Source organism: Equus asinus, chromosome 12 (genome assembly GCF_041296235.1).
Source record: "Equus asinus isolate D_3611 breed Donkey chromosome 12, EquAss-T2T_v2, whole genome shotgun sequence".
Taxonomy (NCBI): Eukaryota; Metazoa; Chordata; class Mammalia; order Perissodactyla; family Equidae; genus Equus; species Equus asinus.
The window spans coordinates 19,952,903-19,975,142 of NC_091801.1; the positions used below are offsets into that span (position 1 = coordinate 19,952,903).

Genomic DNA, 22,240 nt, shown 5'->3' on the forward strand with positions numbered 1-22,240 from the left:
TTTGCTAATCCCAGGCAGCCACCTAGGGAGTTGGCTGCTTTCCTTCATCAAGCCACAAAACACAAAGAGTTTATTCAGTAGCTTCCTTCTACAAAGAGCTTGATTTCCTTTCAGGAAGCCTGCAGCCAATAAAAATATATAAAAACATGAAGAGGCTGTTTATTCTCCTTGAAGTAGGAAAGATGGAGGAATACTCTTCTTTCTTTCTGAATCTCCATATTTTCACCTCTCCTTCCCCCAAAGACAAAGATGGGGTTTCCTTGTTCTTTCCTGCAGAAGTAATGCAAAACAAACTATAATTTAATTCTCAGGTCACTGAGAATATAATGGATCATGGGTATGTTCAGATTTCTTGTGCTTGTGGTTGAGGAGTTAACATGTATAAATAAATCGCTATGGAGTTCAGAGGAAGGAGAACGGACTACCCTTGGGGTAGGTGAGGGGTTAAGGGACTAAGGGTACCTTGCCAAGGAATGGAATTTGAGTGTGATCTTGCAGGCTGAATAGGAGATTGCCATAAGCAGAAGGAGAAGCAAAACAGGCAAGCAGAGGTGACAAATTGTACAAGGGACTGAGACATAGTGAGTAATCCGCTATGGCAAGAACATAAGATGATGTGTGACTGCGATCCAGAGTGTCAGAGATGATTCTGGAAAGGTAAGTAGCAACCATATTGTGGATGGCTTTATAATGACATAATTAAGAGTTTAGACTTTTTTCCTTAGGCAAAGAAAAGTATTGTAAGAATTTTTTCTATATTTATTTAAAATCAGATTTGCATTTCAGAGAGTTGGCTCTAGGAAAAACTTGCAGGATAAATTGGAAGAGAGAGCACCTGAGTCAAGGAAATCCATTAGGGGCTGTGGCAGTTGTCCTAATGAGACGTTTATTTAGCATCTCTTGTGTGCCAGAAACTATGCTAGGTACTTAGCATAGGCAGTACAGTGGCTGAAAGCGCAGTTGTTGAGTGACTCTAGAGCCAGTCTGCCCAGATCCAAAGCCTGACTCCTCCTTTGCTAGCTTGGCGACTTTATGCAAGTTACTTAACTTACCTGGGCAACAGTTTCTTCGTCTATAAAATGAGGATAATAATAGACTTATATTGGGATTATTGTAAATACCAAATCTGACAGTGCATCTAAAGCACTGGATATATGGCCCTTATTTTTATCTCTTTTATCCAAGAAACATCCCTTGAGGTAAAAAATAATTATTCTCACTTTACCAATGAGGAACTTGAGGCTCAAAAATGTTATGTGGTTCACTCAAGTCAGTGAGGAAAAGCTTTAGCTGGTACTTGAGCCCAGTTCTCTTTGATTCCAAAGTTTATGATGCTCTCCTGTTACTCTCTTCTTTTGAGGGATCCATGTGAGGCAATAATCAGAGAGTGGGGAGAAGCTAACGAATTTAAGTGACATTTTGAGGACAGAACCTATGGGAAGAGAGATGGCTTCTGCAGTCACTCAGTAGGAAAGGGAGAAAGCTCAAAGTTTAGGAGAGCTTTTGGCAGCACAACATGTTCTCTCTAAACTTCAGGCTGGAGTATTTCTGCTCATAGACTAGTCTGGATATAGGCCAGGAACCACGTTATCCGTCTCAGACACACTTTGTCTGTATTGGGTTTAGTTAACAGATTACAGGGTACAGCACATACTCTCAGAAAAGAACAATATGTCATCCATCAGGCTCAGGCTTCAAGCTAGTAGAAGCTGCACCAAATACATTCCTGAACTTAGTGCTGCAGGAGCAGAACAGGGTCTGTTTCCAGACTATTCCAAGAATCATGCTGGCAAGTCCACCTACAGTGTTTATCCATCTTGACTTTAACAAAATGAAATATACGTGAGTTTCGGATCTGGGACAATTATGGAGTACACATTTTTGGAAAGGGTGGTCTTTCATTATCCCTTAAAAGTGACATAATATAATTAATGCCACAGTCATGATGTGCCAGAGGCCAACAGACAAGCTATTCAGACAGGGAGTTATTAGATATTTGCCCCCTGGAAGCTGCTGGTAGAGGTTGCCATAGTTAGCATTAGTCACCACCCACCAAGATCTGGTTCTAAGCTTTGCACATTCAAAAGCTTAATGTTATCAATTTGTCAGCTTATAAGAAATAGATCCTTGCAGGCCATATACATAAGGAGGAAATGAATTATATACTAAAATTTATAGTTTATAATGAGATACCAACTTAGGTGATAGAGAATACTCCAAAGTTGTATTTCCTAGATAGGTATGTGTGCTCAGGGGATCATGTTACAAATCTAAACATTGCTTTATTATCCTAGAATTAAAAAGGAAGGCATAGATTGCCTTAGGGTACACTTTTTCTGGATAAATTACTCTTTTTGATTCTAGATGGAATCTACCTCTGTCCTGCACCATGCTGAAATCATAAAGCCTTTGCCTGACAGCAGATGGGTTAGAGTTGGGAAGCTGGGACTCCAGTAGAAGGCATTACAGTAACGCAGATGAGAAAGAGCTTGAAGTAAGATTCTACCCTGGGGAAGGAGGAGAAGAAGGGCAGACTTGAGTGATATTTAAGAGGTAGACAATGGAATACAGAGATGGATTACATGTGGGAGGTGAGGCACAAGAAGAAGTTGAGGCTGAGTTTTAGATTTCTTGCTTTGGACATGTGAAGTTACAGCTAACTATGAGACATCCACATGGAGGGAACAAGTAAGGCGTCTCCTTAGAAGAGATTTGAGCTAGAAAGGACGATTTGCAGATCATCACTATATCTATCACTCTGTATAAGGATGAAATTTCCCAGGAAGTGAGTGCAGAATGGGAGGGGCGGAAAGTAACATGCAGAACTTTATGCACACCAACATTTAAGGGGCAGATGGGAGAAGAGGAGCCCAAAATGGAGATTGAGAAAAGGATGGCCAGAAAGAAGAAAAATCAGAGAAGAATAATGCCACATAAAACAAATTGGAGAGATTTTTCAATACAGAGTTTTCTTTTAAAAATTCTTCAAAAAAGTTTTCTTTTAAAGCCAAATGCCACGAAGTGGACAAATAAGAAAAGGACCAAAAAGTGTGTGTACTGTATATAACGACTGGGAGGTCCTCAGTTGTTTTTTATGTGGTGAGGCCAGAAGTCAGACTGTAATGGGTAGAAAAGTGAGTGGGGTAAAGAAGTCAAGGCATTAATTTTAGGCTACTCTTTCAGGAAGCTTGGCTGTGAAAGTAGAAGGTTAGGCAGTTAGTCTGGGGTTGCATGATGGGCTTTATAAGATAGTGAGGTTTGAGCTTGTTTATTTGCTAATTAGAAAAATGCTAGCAGAGAGAAAGATGTTGAATATACAGAACGGAAAGGACATAATTGATAGAACAAAGAGCAGTCCTTATCTCACTTCTTAGAATGGAGACTGTTTCTAACAGATAACTACTGTTAATAAATACTGCTGACGAATTTCTGTTCCAGCTGAAAGACCTGTTGAGTGAGCAGCTCATAGAGACAGGATAGACAGGACCTATGAGTGCATATTAACCACTGATCTCCAAACTATTGTTCATTCATTTGCAAATTATGTTTGGATGCCAGACGCTATGATAAATGCTGGCGAACAATGGTGAGCAAAGCTGTTATGGCCCCTACTCTCCAGGAGACTATAATCTGATGCTGGAGATAAACATTAACCAAATAAATATTTTGGTAGATCATTTCCCTTGAGAAAGTCATTTCAGTTGTGTATCACTAAAGAGTGATGAAAATTTAATTAACCAAAATGGATGTGGAAAATCCACTTCTGGGAGAGAGAACAGTGTACGCCAAGGTTCTGGAATAAGAGGCACCTATCTATTAACATCTTACTGACATCTTCTTTGTTCCTGTCATTTTCCCTTTACCTATCCATTTTTTTTATTTTTTTTTTTATTTTTATTTTTTTAAGATTTTATTTTTTTTCCTTTTTCTCCCCAAAGCCCCCTGGTACATAGTTGTGTATTCTTCGTTGTGGGTTCCTCTAGTTGTGGCATGTGGGACGCTGCCTCAGCGTGGCTTGACGAGCAGTGCCACATCCGCGCCCAGGATTCGAACCAACGAAACACTGGGCCGCCTGCAGCGGAGCGCACGAACTTAACCACTCGGCCACGGGGCCAGCCCCTCCATTTGTTTTATTTTGAGGACACAGGAGGAGAGGTGAAAGTTTTACAAAAATAACAGGTTGAATTTTGCAAAATAATTTTTAAGGAAGAATTGATTTAATAGATGGCATAAAAAGTAGGAACTTAGAAATGCAGAGTGCTTGGTTATTATGAGTTTTTTATTTAAACCACACACATAATTCCCATTACATAAAGTTTTTATCTTAATTTAAAAAGGAAATGTTTCTAACAAGTTCCCAAGTGCTGCTGCTGCTGTACGTGACGATCCTGGGAGCGCAGGTGGAGAACTGCCCTGTGGGGAAAAGAGGAATCAGTTGCAAAGCCACTGATGAGACTATTTAAAGCGCTCCCTTAAAACACAAGAATTCTATTTTCTGCCTTGGTCCTTCTTTCAGAGAATTTTCTTTGGCATAAGAAGGAATCTCTCTTTTCTTTTTCTCTCTTTTCCCTTCTTATTTCCCTGCAACAGTGGCAAAAGTTGCAAAGGTGACTTTAGTCTTAAACTTGATCACTAAGGGACAACTAATAACAAAAAAAAGTGCTTAAAATTTCAAAGCTGAGGGAAGACAATAAGATGGTAAACTGGAGTTATGGTTGGCACCCTGTTAATTTTTTTATACAGCAAATATCCTTAAGTCCCAAACCGAAAATTTAAAAGGACAGAAAACAAGATGAATAACACTACCTTTGAAAATCACTTTGTGCCCTCTTATTCTTTTATTCTGATATATTTTCATACTGTTTTTTCCTCCATTCTAATTTTCCCTTGAGATTTTTTTCTCTCCCCCTTTCCTTTTTTCTTGTTTTGTTAAATGTAATTAGAATAAAGGAAGACAAATATGATGTGATCTGAATTTTGATATATTTAAATTTCTCATTTCACAATGTGTGTAATGGGAGCAAAATAATATAAAGTGAATTCAGACACGAAGAATAAGGGGAGGCTAAAATACACTTTTCCAATAAATAAAGTTTCAGAGTGGTCATGGGTTGCTGTGTAACCTCTATAGTAACAAAATGTGAAATCCAAAAGCTAGTAGCAAAGGTTATTAAAGGTAGTTCTGAATCTGAAACTAAAATTTTAGGGATGGTACAGATGGAGGTAAACAATACGGGAAATGTGACTAATATAACAAATGATTAGTTGACTAGTTTCCATATTTAATTTGGATATATGAATCTAAAATATGAAATATAATTCTAATATGGATCTCAAATATAAACAAAAAGAATATTGCAACATTGAATTCATTCATTCATTCAACAAACACTTATTTAACATCTATTGGAGGTCTGTCTTGGTCTGGGATTCACAGATGGTTAAGATGAGAATTCCTGCCCTCATGACATTTATAGTGTGAATGCTATTTTTGTGGGGAAAAAAAAAAACCCAAAAACCTTGCTTTGATATGTCAAATGATACAATATGCTGGTTTTCTGAAATAACTTCTTTTTTAACACTTTAAAAAATGCTTAAGTGTTACCTATTTTAAATAATGCAAATATGTATTTCCTTTCTTAAATATATGGTCAATTAGGTGGAAAGATTTTCAAAATACATGCTTGTGTGTGCTCATGGGTAGAAGAGAACTGACAAGGAGATTATTCGGAAAGGTAACAAAAAGTTAGAAAGAGAAAGCGGAACATGCCTTTGAGAGAGAAAAATCACTACAATGGAAAAGGTTTACCAGCATACTGCCCTTAGTATTTTTTCCAGTTCATTAATTCAACATTTTCTTTGTGACTAAATTCCTAAATTTTATGCTAGATTTTTGGTTAAATCCAAGAAGTGTTAAACTCTAAGGGAGGGGCTGGCCCTGTGGCCCAGTGATGAAGTTGGCGCACTCCACTTAGGTGGCCCAGGGTTTCGCCAGTTTGGATCCTAGGCACAGATCTAGCACCACTCATCAAGCTGTGCTGAGGTGGCGTCTGTCATAGCAGAACTAGAACGACCTACAATTAGAATATACAACTATGTATGGGGGGCTTTGGGGAGAAGAAGAAGAAGAAAAAAACAATTGGCAACAGATGTTAGCTCAGAGCCAAACTTAAAAAAAAAAGTTAAAAAAACTTCTAAGGGAGCATTTCTGACTACAAATACTATTAAAATTACCTTTTGATAAAATAATAAAAGCATTGTGGTTATAATTGGGATGTTCTAACTAAGCAATAATGATGCTTCTCTAGCGTGGCCTCTACTTTGTTGAAGTTATACATCTTTTTAACCCACCATGAAAAGATGTTATAATGTCTCATTTCACATTTTCAAACCATTCACATTTGGAAAAAAACAGTAGCATTGTAAAAGTGTTTGTCACTTCATTGGAAGAAAAGTGTTTTGTGCACACCAAAATAAAGGTTTTATAATGAGAAAGACCTGAAACGTGAAATAATGACTGCAATTTAGAATGTAAGAGCACTGGCCAGGGAAATTTTGTAAAACACCGTGCTTAGCAAGGTCTCCTGATGAATTGTGGGAGCTCAGATAATTAAAAATAGCAAATGATGATAATTTACAAACTCACAGTACCTCTATGGTATTTTCACATCCAGAATTGCCAAACTACACAGGACTTTAGGAGGGTATTTAGAAAGGAAGATACAAGTCAAATGCATTTCTTTCACATCTGTTTACATCTCTTGATTCTGATCAAGATCTTTTCTCTATTAAGAAAGTAAAGAGGCTAGGTTAGGGGATTTATAACACTTGTAAGGAGTTAAACATGATCTTATTAATTACATTTTAGCTATTTTAAGTGATTAAATCCTAAGCTTGACTTATTTTCAAGAAAAAAATAAAAATTCACACAAACCTTTGTAAAAAGGGATCACTGCTATTCTTGAAGAGATGGTTGATCAGCAGCTAGTCCGGTTATTCAGTTGAATAGATTAACAAATATTAACGGAAAAGTAATGCCTGTCAACTGTCTAGTCTAGTGCTATGTAATCTAGCCAAAATGGCCTTTGAAAACAAACTGGCCATCCATCCAAGGCACTGCCTGTGGGGTTATATTTGGCCTCATGAAAACATCGAGTGCTGTTAGGAGAGCCAGCAGAGGTTACTCCAAGTAGTAGAGCCATAGGTGAAAGATCAGGACTTACCTAGGCAGAGCCAAGCAGTCCGTCATTTTAATAGCTTTCTAATTCCAAAGAGTTTCAACACTTATGGCTTGAAGCTTAATTACTCTCATTTATCTTCCTAATAAATGATGCCAGAGCTTAGAAATACAAGAGAAATATCCATGATAAGTCAATAAATGAATTTGGGGAATAACTATACTGGAATAACAAACCTATGCATGACTTAGATGGCCCTGATGCCAAAATAGTCAGTAGCTGAAATGCTTTAGATGTCCTAAAATAACAAATGGATTAAATGGAAGGAGGTTTAGAGATTACGTAGATCAATGACCAGCTCAAGTCAAGGGGAAAGAAGTCCAAGAAACAAGAAAAGTTGATTCTGCTTGAAAATGCAAAGCAGTGTGGCAGAATATGAAAATATTCACTTTGTAAACTAATGCGATGCCCTACTCTGTATTAAAAACGATTAGTTCATTAAAATGGTAGGGAAATATTAAAATGCTTATTAAAATTGAACCCATATTGCAGACATCTTCTGCACACTCAAGTTTTTCTCCTAATCATGTTTCTATTTTCACTCGCGAGAGGAAAGGCACACATTTACATACGGTGAGCATTAGTTTGAAGTGCTCTGTTAGCTCTTGTTAAGTCCTCTCATTAAATTCCTTGGATGGATTCCTAACCAGCTTATTCTACCAAATCTAAAGTTTGTTCAGGTGTCGAGAGTAAAGAATTTTAAAAGCAAGTATATAGCCTCATGTGCTGTCACTAAAGCATAATAACCAGACAGAAGCTTCCTGTGTTCTATGTGGAGGCTGGAGGAGAAAAATAGTAAACAGAGGCTGAACAGTGAGAAGTGTGAAAAACACAACGAGAAAGACTATTGCGAAAAGGCCCACCCGAGAATGGCGCTTGTTGGCATTTTACTGAGCTCTGAAAACCGGAATTCTAGCACAGAGCCTGGGATATTTTGGTGATAACTAATAATAGTTACATTTGTGGCACATTTTCTCTATCAAGCACTTTGCTAAGAGCTTTGTGTGTATTAACTCATTTTATCTTTACAACTGCCCCAGGAGGGAGAAACTACTATCTTCACTTTACAGATAAAAAGACTGAGGCAAAGTCATTTGTCCAAAGCATCAGACTAGTAAATGACAGAGATGGGATTAGTAATGAGGAATAGGTGACACCCATTACATAGTAATCCACTCTCAGGAGTGACCCACTGAGAGGGAAGGTTTTCTGTGCAGCAATTGGTGATAGAAAAGCGAGGCAAAGCTCTTTTCCAAAGTTTGTAGCTGGGCGTATAAGAGTGTTGTCCAAATTCTGCCAATTCAGTTCCATAATATTCACTAAGCCCCTACTGTATGTAACGGACACTGTGCTACGCATAGCGGATACAAAGATGAATCAACTGATAGGTTCCACTTTCGGAGCTCACAGTCTACGTTTCTGAATAAATCAATTGGGAGTCTATGACAAATAAAAAGTAACCATGAGGATTAGGACAACCATAGCTGCCACTTACTGAGCACCCACTATGAACCAGGCATTACGCTTGGTACTTAACATCATTTATTTCCTGTACTCCTCATAGCAATCATTGCTATGGTGTAGATATAACAGTGCGTATTTTACAGATGAGGAGGTAAGGCTCAGGTAGGTTAAAGTAGCTTGGTCAACATTGTACAGGTAGTAAATGCCTGAGCCAGGATTTTAACCCTAAGCAGATTATGTACAAATGGATCTTGAGAGCTCATGTGGACGTTGTAGCAGGGGAGTGAAGCTACTCTTGTACTCATGACCCAGTGGTTCTTCTTTGTCTGGGAATTTCAGACTCTTTAAAGGAACTCTCTGGAGAAAGCATTTAACACTGTTGGAAGGGAGGGGACATCCTGCTGGGTATCGTATCAGCTAAGAAACGGGCACAGGAGTTTGTTCCTTCTATACGGTGGCAGTCTACAGCAGAGCAAATGAAACATGCCAGAGGCAGATCTAGTCATAACCTGTGATGGCATTTGCATCAGGGTCTCTCTCTTCCACGAGCTCTTTCTAGGCTCAGAGGGTTACCCCAGCAATTTGTCCCCAAGGTCGTGTCATATGTTTTTGTAAACTTTGCCAAAGCAAACTGCATTAATCATGATCTGTGAAGACCACTGCTCTTTCACTGCAAATTCCCCTCAGTACTTCCCTTCCACTTTGTGGCCTGGAGGTCAACAGAAACTTTGGGAATAGAGCTAAGGAAAAGTTGAGTTAGGGATATATTTAAGTTGGGTTTAGTGGGATATATTTATGGTTTTTTTTTTTTTTGGTCATTTATGTTAAGTTTAAATTATTCCTACCTGTCCCCGTATAGGAAGAAATTTCCAGAACATTCCTACAGCCCACTATGCCAAATCATGTGTTGTTGTGATGTGATATAAATGTGCAGCCCATCTTGATATAAGTGTGTCCTGGATAAGACAAATGTGAGTCATGGCAGATGGATAAGACTTGAAATACGTGGAGCACGGAGCTAATCTGTGGAAGACACTTCCAATTATCAGACATGCAAAATTCTAAGTGGAATATTTCGTTCTCACTATTCCTTAGTGAAAAAAAATTGTTTTCTCCTTTTAGGAATATGTTCAAAATTCAGTGAATACAATTATAAACATGCCAGACATTCACTGACATTTTGTTTTTAAGATTGGCCCTGAGCTGGCATCTGTTGCCAATCTTCCTTTTTTTTCCTCCCCAAAGCCCCCTAGTACATGGGTGTGTATCCTAGCTGTGCGTCCTTCTAGTTCTTCTATGTGGGACGCCGCCTCACCATGGCTTGATGAGTGGTGCTAGGTGTGTGCCCAGGATCCAAAGCAGTGAGCCCAGGACTGCCAGAGTGCAGCACGGCAAACTTAACCACTCGGCCACAGGGCAGCCCCCATCCTTTTACTTGTTGATGGAAATTGTTCGATGTAGAATTTAACAGACGTTCTTTGTTTATAGGGCAAGAACCTGAAGCAGTACTCTAAAGAATACGTTGTGTGTGTGAAGTCGCATGTTTGATTCACCACCAATACCAATAATAGAACACATTTTGATCAATCATGTTAGGAGTGACATTTCTCTTCTCTCTGTGGAAAATGATAAAAAAAATTGCTATTGTAGGAAGAGGTGATCAAAGAGTATGCATCTAAAAATTAAAGGGAAAACAAAGTTTTAGAGGGATACCAGGCAGTTAATATATAACATAGTAATATAAATATTATATAGTTTTATGTATAAATGATATAAATAATATAATATGATAAAACTATAACATTATACTAATAAAATAAACATTTATTATTTTCCTGAATGTTTTAAAGTTTACAGTATCTGGCAGCTTTTAAAAATATTACTTATATATTATTTAACATTTATTACTTTTTACTTATTTTCTAATTCTAAAATATTTAATTATTCCTTTATTTTATTTTTAGATAAAATTCATACAACATAACATTGGTCATTTTAGCCATTTAAAAATGTACAATTCAGTGGTGTTTAGGATATTCACAATGCTGAGAATCCATCACCATTATCTAATTCTGGAACATTTTCTTCACCCCAGAAAAGAAATCCTCTACTTTCAAGTTTTACCCCCTCAATTCCCTGACAACTGCTAAGCTACTTTGTGTCACAATGCATGTGCCTGTTCTGGACATTTCATACAAATGGAATCATATGATACATGGTCTTCTGTGTCTGACTTCTTTCATTTAGCATAATGTTTTCAAGGTTCATACATACTGTGTCATGTGTCAGTACTTCCTTCCTTTTTGTGCCTGAATAATAATCTATGGTATGACTGTACCACATTTTGCTTATGCATTCATCAATTTAGGGACATTTGAGTATTTTCCATGTTTTGGCTATTACGAATAATGCTGCTATGACAAAAACTTGGTGTACAAGTTTTCCGTGTGAACATATGTGTTCAATTGTCTTAAGTACATACCTATGAGTGCAAATGCTCATATGATAACTCTATGTTTAACTTTTTGAGGAACTGTGAGACTCTTTTCCACAGTGTCTGCAACATTTTATTACAGTCCCACCAATAATGTTTGAGGGTTCAAATTTCTACAAGTCCTTGCCAGCACTTGTTTTCATTTTTTAAAATGATAGCCATCCTAGTGAGTGTGAAGTAGTATCTTATTGTGGTTTTGATTTGCATTTCCCTAAAGGCTAATGATAATTAGCATCTTTTCATGTGCTATCAGCAATTTGTATATCTTCTTTGGAGTAACTAGGTCTATTCAAATTCTTTGACCATTTTTTAATTGCATTGTTTTTCTTTTTATTACATAGTTGTAACAGTTCTTTATATATTTTGGACACTGAGTCCTTATCAAATACATTATTTACAAATATTTCCTTTTATTCTGTTGGTTGTCTTTTCACTTTGATAGTGTTCTTTGATGCATAAAAACTTTTAATTTTGATAAAGTCCAATTTATCAATTTTCTCTTATGTTGTTTGTGTTTTTGGTGTCATATTTAAGAAATCACCGCCTAATCAAAGGTGACCAAGATATATGCTTATGTTTCCTGCCAAGAGTTTTATAGTTTTAGCTCTTAGGCATAGGTTCATGACACATTTGGAGTTAATTTTGCGATATAGTATGAGGTAGGGGGTCCAAATTCATTCTTCTGCATGTGGATATCCAGTTGCACCAGCACCTTTTGTTGAAAGATTATTCTTTCCCCCCATTGAATGGTTTGACACCCCTGTTAAAATCAATTGACCTTAGCTGTATGGGGTTGTTTTTGGCTCTCAGTTATACTCCATCTATAACTATACATCCATGATTGATCTATACATCCATGATTGTTTTGGCTATATATACATGTGTGTGTATATATATATCTCCTTATGCCAGTAGTGCAATGTATTAATTACTGTAGTAGTGTAGTTTTTCCAACTTTGTTTTGTTTTTTTGAGATTGTTTTGGTTATTATGTGTCCCTTGCATTTCCATTCAAATTTTAAGATAAACTTCTTAATTCCTGTCAAAAAGTCAGTTGGGATTTTGATAGGGATTATATTAAATCTGTACATCAATTTGGGGGAGTATTGTCATCATAATAATATTAAGTGTTCCAGTACACGGATATGAGATGGATTTTCATTTATTTAGGTCTTATTCAATTTCTTTAAATAGTGTTTTATGGTTTTCATTGTATAAGACTTGCATTTCCTTGGTTAAATTTATTCCTATTTTATTCTCTTTGACGTTACTGCAAATGAAATTATTTATTTCACTTTTGGGTTGTTCATTGCAAGTGTATAGAAATACAACCGGTTTTTAAATATTTATTTTATATCCTTCAACTTTTCTAAACTCATTTATCAGCTCTAATAGTTGTGTGTGTATGTGTGTGTGCGCTTTAGAGTATTCTAAATGTCAGATTATGTCATCTGCAAATAGAGATTATTTTACTTTTCCTTTCCAATCTGTATATTTTTAATTTCATTTTATTGCTGAATTTCTCTGGCCAAAACTCCCAGTACAATGTTGAACGGAAGTGTCAAAAGTAAACGCTCTAGCCTTGTTCCTGCTCTTAGTGGGGCATGATTAAGAATTATGTTACCTGTGGTGACTTTTTCAGGTTGAGGAAGTTCCTTTCTAGTCCTGTTTGGTTGAGTGTTTTTATAAGAAACAGCGTTTGATTTTGTCAAATGCTTTTTCTGCATCAGTTGAGATGATCATGTGGATTTTTCCCTTTTAGTGTGTTAACATGGTATTTTACAGGGATTGACTTTTGTATTTTGAACAAACCTTGCATTCCTAAGATAAATCTCATTTGGTCATGGTGTATAATCTTTTTAATGTGCTGCTGGATTTCGGTTGCTAACATTTTGTTGAGAATTTTTACACCAGTATTCATAAGGTATATTTATCTGTAGTTTGCTTTTCTTGTGACATCTTTCTCTGGCTTTGACAAGGAACTCAGGATAATCCTGGATTCACAGAATGAATTAGGAAGTGTTTCCTCTTTTATGTTTTTGGTAGAGTTGGAGAAGAATTAGTGTAAATTCTTCTTTAAACACTTGGTAAAATTCACCAGTGAAGCTATCTGGTCATGAACTTTTCTTGGTTGGAATTTCAAAAAAATACTGACTCATTAGTCTCTTGTTATATGTCTATTTTATTTTCTACTTTTTCTTTTCTTTCTTTTTTAAGTTTTTTTTTTTTAAAGATTGGCACCTGAGCTAAGATCTGTTGCCAATCTTCTTTTTTCTTCTTCTTCTTCTTTTTCTTCTTCTTCCCTCCAAAGCCTCCCAGTACATAGTTGTATACTCTGGTTGTAGGTCCTTCTGATTGTGGCATGTCGGACACTGTCTCAGCACAGCCTGATGAGCAGTGCCTTGTCCAAGCCCAGGATCTGAACTGGCAAAACCCTGGGCTGCCAAAGCAGAGCGCGTGAACTTAACCACTCAGCCATGGGGCCGGCCCCTCTGTTTTTCTTGAGTCAGATGTGGTAGCTTGTGTCTTGCTAGGAATTTGTCCATTTTATTTAAGTTATCTGATTTGTTGGCTTACAATTGTTCATAGCATTCTCTAAAATCTTTTTTATTTCTATAGGGTCAATGGTGATGACTTGTTTTGATTCCTGATTTTAGTAATTTGAGTCTTCTTTTTTTATGCTTCTTCAATTTAACTAAAGATACGTCAATTTAGTTGATGTTTTCAAAGAACCAACTTTTGGTTTGGTTGATTTTCTGTATTGTTCTTTATTTTCTATTTTATTTCTCCCTGCTCTAATCTTTATCGTTTCCTTCCTTCCTCTTGCTTTGGGTTTAGTTTTTCTCTTATACAGTTTCTTAGGGTAGAATGTTAGGTTATTGATTTGAAATCTTTCTTCTTTTTTTAATGTTGGTGTTTATAGCTATACATTTTTCTTTCTGCACTGCTTTTGCTGCATTTCATAAGTTTGGGTACATTATGTTTTCACTTTTGTTCATCTCAAAGTATGCTCTAATTTCCAAATTAATTTCTCTATTGATTTATAACTTCATTCCATTGCGGTCAGCCAACACAATTTGTATGGTTTCAATATTTTTCTGGTTTATTAAGATTTATTTTGTGGCCTAACACATGATCTATTCTGGAAAATGTTCCATGTACTTTCAAGAAAATGTGTATTCTATTGTTTTTGGGTGTAGTGTTCCACAGAAACCATTTAAGTCTACTTGGTTTATTGTGATGTTCAAGTCTTCTATTTCCTTGTTCATCTTCTGTCTAGTTGTACTATGTGTTATTGAAAGTAGGGTACTGAAGTTACCAAGTATCGTTGTTGAACGTTCTATTTCTCTCCTCATTTCTATCAGCTTTTGCTTCATGTATTTTGAGTCTTTGGTGTTAGGCGCACATATGTTTTTAATTTTTATATCTGATTGACGGATTGATTCTCTTATCATCATATAATGTCCTTCTTTGTATATCCTAATAATGTTTGTCTTAAAGTCTCTTTTGTCTGATATTTGTATTGCTGTTCCAGCTTTCTTTTGATTATCATTTGCATTGAACATCTGTTTCCATCCTTTCACTTTCAAGCTATCTGTATCTTTGAATTTAAAGTGTGGCTCTTATAGAAAGCATATAGTTAGACCATTTAAAAAACTCCATTCTGCCAATCTCTGCCTTTTAGTTGAAAAGTTTAATCCAATTATATTTAATGTGATTACTGCTAAGGAAGGTCTTAAGTTTGACATTTTCTATATTTGTTTTCCATACTTTTTTTTCCTCAATTTTTCCATTTCTGCCTTCTTTAGTGTTAAATATTTACTTGTATGCCATTTTAATACCTTCATTATTTCTTTTATTGTACCTTTTAAGTTATTTTCTTAGTGGTTATCCTTGGGATTACAATGAAGATTTTAATTTCTAAAAATTTAGTTCAGATTAATACCAAATTAATTTCAATAGTATACAAAACATTGGCTTTATATAGCTCCATTCTCTTCCTTCCTCATGCTGTTAATATCACAATGTATTACATCTGTATATACTGAGTATCCATCAGCATAGATTTATAATTGTTGCTTTATGCTTTTGTCTTTTAAGTCAGATAGGAAAAAAGAGGAGTTACAAACAAACAAACAAAAATCCCATTAACACTATTTTTTATATTTACCTATATGATTACCTTTACCAATGTTCTTTATTTCTCCATGTGGATTCCAGTTTCTGTCTAGCATCCTGTCACTTTTAGTCTGAGGGATCTCCTTTGGCATTTTTGTGCACAGCAGTTTTGATTATCTGGGAAAGTTTTATTTTTTCTTTCATTTTTGAAGGATAGTTTCGCCCGATATAGAATTCTTGGACGACAGTCTTTTTTCTTTCAACACTTGGACTATGTCATCCATTGGCTTTTGGTTTTCATGGTTTCTGATGAGAAATCAGCTGTTAATCTTTTTGAAGTTCTTTTTTGTATGTGATGAGTCACTTCTCTCATGCTGTTTTCAAGATTTCACAGAAAATCTCAATTGACCCATCTTTGAGATTGCTGATTGTTTCTTTTGTCCAAATCTGCTATTGAGCCCTAGTGAATTTCTCATTTCAGTTATTTTACTTGTCAACTCCAGAATTTCTAATTGGTTTCTCTTTTATAATTTCTGTTTCTTTGTTGATTTCTCTATTTGGTGAGACATTATTCTCATGCTTTCCTGTATTTGTTTAGACATAGTTTCCTTTAGCTCTTTGAAGATACTTAAAATAGGTGATTTAAATTCAACATCTGGACTTCCTCAGGAAAAGTTTCTATTGATTGTTTTTTATCCTGTCCCTAGGTCATACTTACTTGTTTCTTTGCATAATTCATAATTTTTTTGACAAAAACTGGATATTTTGAATAGTAAAATGTGAGAACTTTGAAAGTCAAATTCTAACCCCTTCCCAAGGTTTGTTGTTGTTTTTTGTTGCAGTTGTTGTTTGTTTAGTGATTTTTCTGATCGGACTCTGTAAAGTCTGTATTTGCCATGTGTGACCACCAAAATCTCTTTTCCATTTGCTCAGTGGTCAGCTAATGATTGAACAGAGATTTCCTTAAGTGCTTTGAACCCAAAATATCTCCTCATCTTTGCACAGCGTCTCTGTGCTTATTTGGGCATGCATTCAACACTTCTCCAAGCAGTTTACAACTTTGCCTTAGGCTTCACTTTCTTTTTGCACATAGCCCCACGGTCAGCCAGATGTGAGAGCTTAAAATCTTCTCAGGTCTTTTCTGAGCAAGCACATAGCCCTGTGCATGTGTCCGGGCTTCTTGATTCTCAGGAATATTTCAGAGGTTTTCAAAGCTGTTACTTTCAAAAACATCTCATTAATGCCCTCGCCTTTCCTTCCAAGCTTTTCGGTTAGTCTATTGTTTGCTCCAACAGTTATGCATTGCCTCTGACAAGAACAACTAAATCATTTGCTGTTAATGATTTCAACAAATGCACCAACATCAACCTCATACCCCTATCCACCACCCATTGCAGCTTTAGCAGTGGGTACATTCTGAATTAGGTGAGACAAAGACAGCCTTTTGAATCAGATTGGTCAAAACAAATAATAACAATTCTTTGCAAAATAAAGTCCATTCTTCTCCGTCCAGTACCAGTACTGGGAATGGGAATGTGGGCTGTTATTTTCAAGTCTACCACTGAGCTAGGGAGCTGGGGATAAGACTACAGTACAGACATACCTTGTTTTATTGAGCTTCACTTTATTGTACTTCACAGACATTGAGTTTTTTTCAAGACCCTTCACCAGCAAAAAGATTATGACTCACTGAAGGCTCAGATGATGGTTATAATTTTTTAGCAATAAAGGATATTTTAATTAAGGTATGTACATTGTCTTTTTAGACATAATGCTATTGCACATTTAATAGACTAAATTATACCGTAAAGATAACTTTTATACACACTGGGAAACCAAAAAATTTGCATGACTCACTTTATTGTGATATTTGCTTTATTGCAGTGGTCTAGAACAAAACCCACAATATCTCTGAGGTATACCTATAAATTAAAATGCCACAAACCTCAGTGTTCTTACCAAGACTCAGTGCTTTTCTTGAAAAAGCACTCCCTGGATTGCCAGAAGCTTTTAGTTAGCTTCCAAAGTTCAAAAAATATTAATTCTGCCAATTTTTACAATTTTTTTTTGTTGCTGTTGTTGTTGGTCTTATCAAGGGGTAGACTTTTGGAGTTTCTTACTCAACCATTTACACTGGTATCACCCAAAAACATTCCCTTTTGTATCTATAGTTGTATCTGTAATTTCATATTTATTTTCCTGGAAAAGATCCCCCAAATTATGTAAGCATGAAGCCTCATAAAACCTGAATCTGTCCTGATACATGACAGTAGGCAATTGTGAATGGAGTCCTTCAGAAGAAGACGACAGTATTACAGAAGGGAGAAAATATTTTGAGATGAGGGGATTAAAGAAGGGCTTTAAAGTGAGCCTTCATGGAAGAATTAAATTTTCACAGGTGGAGAATGGGAGGTGGTGTGGAGAAACTAAAAAAAATATTCGAGGAAAGAAGAGCAGATAATTTAGATTGTGGGAAAGCTGTCATCTTTGAGGAAAAGCAATGAGTCCACTTTGACTTGGGTAAAGAATGTTTGGAGAGCTGTGAGGGAGATAAGGCTGAGGAGGTAGGTTGCAGCTTCCAATGCCCAGATTAGAGGGGTTCATAAAAAGTCTCATTATCCAAAAATAAGAATAATAATTTTTTCATCCTACATGTTATTTTACTCCCAGATTAAAACCACACAGTCTATTCTGTAAAAAGCACTGTGATTTATCCTATCATATACCTCTGTTGCCATCCGTAAGCTGTGTCTTACATAGTATTCTGTACCTTTAAATAACACAGTTGTGAGTGAGTTATGGGACCTTGTTGAATTTAAATATAATTTTAAAACCCTGTGTGTCTAAGGGAAATCATATTTCAGAAGCTCATTCATCACCTCTGTGGATAAACTTTTAAGAACTGGCCATCCTGATTCTGGACTCAAAACAGACCATGACTAGAAAAAAAGAAAGAGGTGTGTGTGACAGAACTAGAGGAAGCAACAAAGATAATTACTCAGAGTCAAAAGGAAACACAAAATTCCAAGGGCTAATTTTTGGAACTGGTGAGGCTTTGTAACAGCTATTCACTTCTAATCATCCTCAAATAATAAATGAATAGAAGTCAATACTATTAGAATAATTTACCATTCATCAAGAATAATAAATGAGGGGAATAGCTTGTTATTCAGATTTCTCTAAAAATAGCAAAGAAGGAGGAAGAAGGAGGAGTTCTACTACTGGTTTTCAGTCTGGCGACAACTTATGCAGTGGTGGCAGGATTGCTGGGCACCAGGGGTAGCAGAGGAGGAGACGAAGCCAAATGTGCTTGCAGTCAGTGCCTCTGGCTTGGCCAGACACCAAAGTCAGCTGAAACAATGATGAATCCTCCTGGTTATTCCAGCTCCAACAAGCAAAAGACCTTGCTGCTTTACCAGCGCTTTGCCCCCAACGGGTTGCCTCTTCCTTTCATTAATCTTTAGTTTATGAACTCTGTTGGCAAGAGGCACACAAATCATCCACAAATCACACACAGAGGTACATGGTGTTGACAGCTCCTGGACACAGAGGGCTGTTCGTTCATTGGCAGTAGATCTGAATCAGCATCCACCTCTACATCACTAGTTTAGCCACACAATGCAGTTGTGATGCAATGGTATTCTTCATCCACAACTCACTTCCAAATATCTTCAATGAAAATAAGAGGTGGGGATTAGCACCGGGGCACAAAGTCGGGCATGAGAAGAAAGGGTAAGAAGTCTACACTAGCTTCCCATCAGTTCACCTACAAGTCTTCAACTGCCTTTACCACCATCACTTGGCTGTCAGTGGCAGTCTGCTAGTGTCACTGTGCACCAAGAGGAAGTCTGAGCAAGGAGCTACTCTAAATGCATCTCTTGCTGCAATTAGTAAAGATCCTGAGAATTCACACAATCTATGGGAGAGTGGGTCAAGACAATCCAGAATCTGCATGCACCCCCCTCTTGCAACTTGGCTTCCCTGGCAGGGCCAGATCATCAGGCCAGGTTCCATCAACACTGATGGTGAGTTTCCTATCAGGGGCATGACTGTTTTTCAACAACGCAATCTGATGGGCTGAGCCACCTCAGGCAATCGCTTTTTTAAAAAAATAATTAAACTCCCCATGGGATTAATGAAGTTCTTAGGATCGAAATCCTTTTATATCCCAAAGGCTCCTCCACATAATGTAATTCAGTAGATGTAATTTATGGGAAAGCAATGCCACCCAGCTCTCTCCAGCAACATCCAAGACTCAAATGGCAGGAGATTTGTTGGGGATGGGGTGTTGACGGCTTAAGGTATCTGTAAATGTCATGTTACTGAAGTGAAATTTCTATATGATTTGTACTAGCTTGAAATATCTGCGGTTGAATATTTTTAAAAGTAGGTAGCAAGTTCATCTTTCTAGCACAAAGGGGTGGAGTTGCCAGACAAAATATAGGATGCCCAATTAAATTTAAAATTCAGATAAACAATAAATAATATTTTAGTATAAGTATGTCTCCAATATTACATTAGACATACTTATACTAAAAATTTATTCATTGTCTATCTGAAATTCTAATTTAACTTGATGACCTGGATTTTAATTTGCTAAATCTGGCAACCCTACAAAGGAGACTGTATCATATAAGTATCAGTTCAATTGTGGAAGAAACGTTGCTTTGTATATATGATTAGGGGCCCTTCATAAATATGTGTACCTTGTGGAATTACTTGTTATTGAGCATAAGAAAAGGCAATGCTCTGAAGCCTGTTAAACTGTTATTAACATGTGACTTATTGTGAATAAAACACCAATAAATATGCATTATGCTAAAATAAATAGCATACACAAATGGTTCCAGATACAGTATCACTTGATTCCCAATGCCATAATCAAATGGTTTCATGCAAATGAAATGGCTCCGGTAGTTATCAGTGTAATGATGTTGTGAAACAGCCGTACTGTCAGGTAACCTTATCTTTTATGCACTTTTCAAAATGCCTAAAATGTCACAGTAAAGCACTTTAAAAATTAAATAATGTCTTGCTATTTCTGAGGTGAGATGCCTGCTGAGTTTAAATCATTAAAAAAATAAAGAAGTGGTAATTTTTCAGCAAAATTAGGTAGTCAGTTATCTGATTCTGTGAAAGAAATACATTAACATAATTTAGGTTAAACTAAACATTAAATGTTTTGTTACAAGAGTCAATATTTCCAAATAAAATGATCATTCCAAAGATAAGTCAAACGCTGCGCTGCGGAGGCTGAGAGTCTCTATGTAAATACCCAGGAGGTTTTAAAATAAACTGAGTAACCACAGCTCACCGAAGACTTTTCCACTCTTTTTGTTCAGAAATACTGATGTTTTCCTGTCAGGCTCTAACTCCTTGAATCTATTACTCACTTCATCCTCCATCTGGGGCTACTTGGTATCTTCTTGCTGGGTGCACCCCACATCAGTCTCAAGCACCACAGTCCCAATCTAAGGCAGGAGAAAATTAAGAAAATCTGGCCAATACTTGGTAATTTTGCTTCCCATTACCATCACAGCCTGTCCATCCCTGATCTCGTGCCCCAGTAACAACAATAATGATTGGTTTGGCTCCCAGAAATGAAACTCAAAGTAGGCATCCACCCTATCCATCGGTGGTTCCATGAGATTCCATTCAAAGTGAACTTTTCTAATCAATTACTCTTCCTCTATTCAAGTGAAGTTTCTACAATTTAGAGTAAGATGGTAATACCATGGCCTGGTAAAGAGAGGCCTCACGTAGTATAGACATGGGGAAGTTTTTGTAGCTTTAGCCTTTCCTCGTTATAATATATTAGATTAAAAGATTAGCCAGTTGAAACTTGATATATACAGGAGAGAGAAACTAAGTAAAAAAGAATACTATAAAGACAGATCAAATGAGTTAAGTTGCATATAGAGGAAGAGAAAGAAGAGAGAGCACTGCTGTGTGAAGCTCTGAGCACTGTGAGCTGGGGGCTATGTTGCAAGCTTAGAAAGCTTTGAGATGTGAGATTCCACTGAATGTACAGGAAGAAAGCACCAAAGCCATTTTTCTCTTTTACACATTTGCCTTGAACTAGCTGACTTTTTTCATGGTTGTGGGTCATATTTTCCTACTTCTTTGCAAGTACAGTACTTTTAAAAAATTAGATGTTAGGTATTATAAATGCTATGATATCCAGTGTTTGCACTTTGTTGTCTGGATTTTGTGTCTGGATTCTGTTGTGTTCCTTTAAAGAGTATGAAGATTTGTCTGCCAGGGCATGAGTTTACTTACAAATTAGGTTGATACTTTTAAGGCTGGTTTTCAAGCTTTGTTGAAAGTGTACCTACTATATGCCAGGCATACTGTTCTAGATGATCGAAAATATTAATGCAAAAAAACATACAAACCCCTAATTTTAGAGGGAGATTACATTTTCATATGTAAGAGATGATCAGTAGAATAATAATAGAATAAACAAATATTAAAAAGGTAAATCATATAGTATGTTAGAAGATGATAAGCTCTATAGAAAACAAAAGAGCAGATTAGGAGGCATCAGGATATGGGAGACTGCAATTTTAAATAGGCGGTCAGGGTAGACTCACTAAAAATGTGACTTCTGAACAATGACTTAAATGAGGTTAGGAGATTAGCATGTGCATATCTAAGAGGAAAGCCGAAGGAACTGAAGAGTGTTCTTGGAGTTTTGAAGGATCAGAAAAGTGGTCACTGTGTCTAGAAGTGAGTGAGATATGCAAGGCCCTGTTACCCATTGTGAGGACTTTGGCTTCTCCTCTGAGTAAAAGAGGGAGCCATCGTAGGATTTTTAGCAGATGAATGATACAATTTCACTTACATTTTAAAAGAAGCACTCTTGCTGCTCTGTTGTAAATGGACAGTAGAGGCACAAACAGAGAATCAGGGAAACCAGTTATAAG

At 36.6% G+C, this 22,240-nt stretch overlaps 2 long non-coding RNA genes across 2 annotated transcripts in view; one reads left to right on the forward strand and one right to left on the reverse strand.

Moving 5' to 3' along the window:
• Positions 1-518: 518 nt before the first annotated feature.
• Positions 519-22,240, forward strand: part of LOC123290038 (uncharacterized) — a 46,428-nt gene continuing 24,706 nt past the window's right edge. Inside the window, exon 1 of the long non-coding RNA XR_011493178.1 lies at positions 519-657. This is a non-coding gene — a long non-coding RNA (uncharacterized lncRNA). The remainder of the gene's footprint in view (positions 658-22,240) is intronic.
• The window catches only part of LOC106834316 (uncharacterized), a 192,555-nt gene continuing 189,159 nt past the window's right edge, over positions 18,845-22,240 (reverse strand). The window contains exons 6-7 of the long non-coding RNA XR_011493177.1: positions 20,708-20,785; positions 18,845-18,983 (exon numbers count right to left, since the gene is read on the reverse strand). This is a non-coding gene — a long non-coding RNA (uncharacterized lncRNA). The remainder of the gene's footprint in view (positions 18,984-20,707; positions 20,786-22,240) is intronic.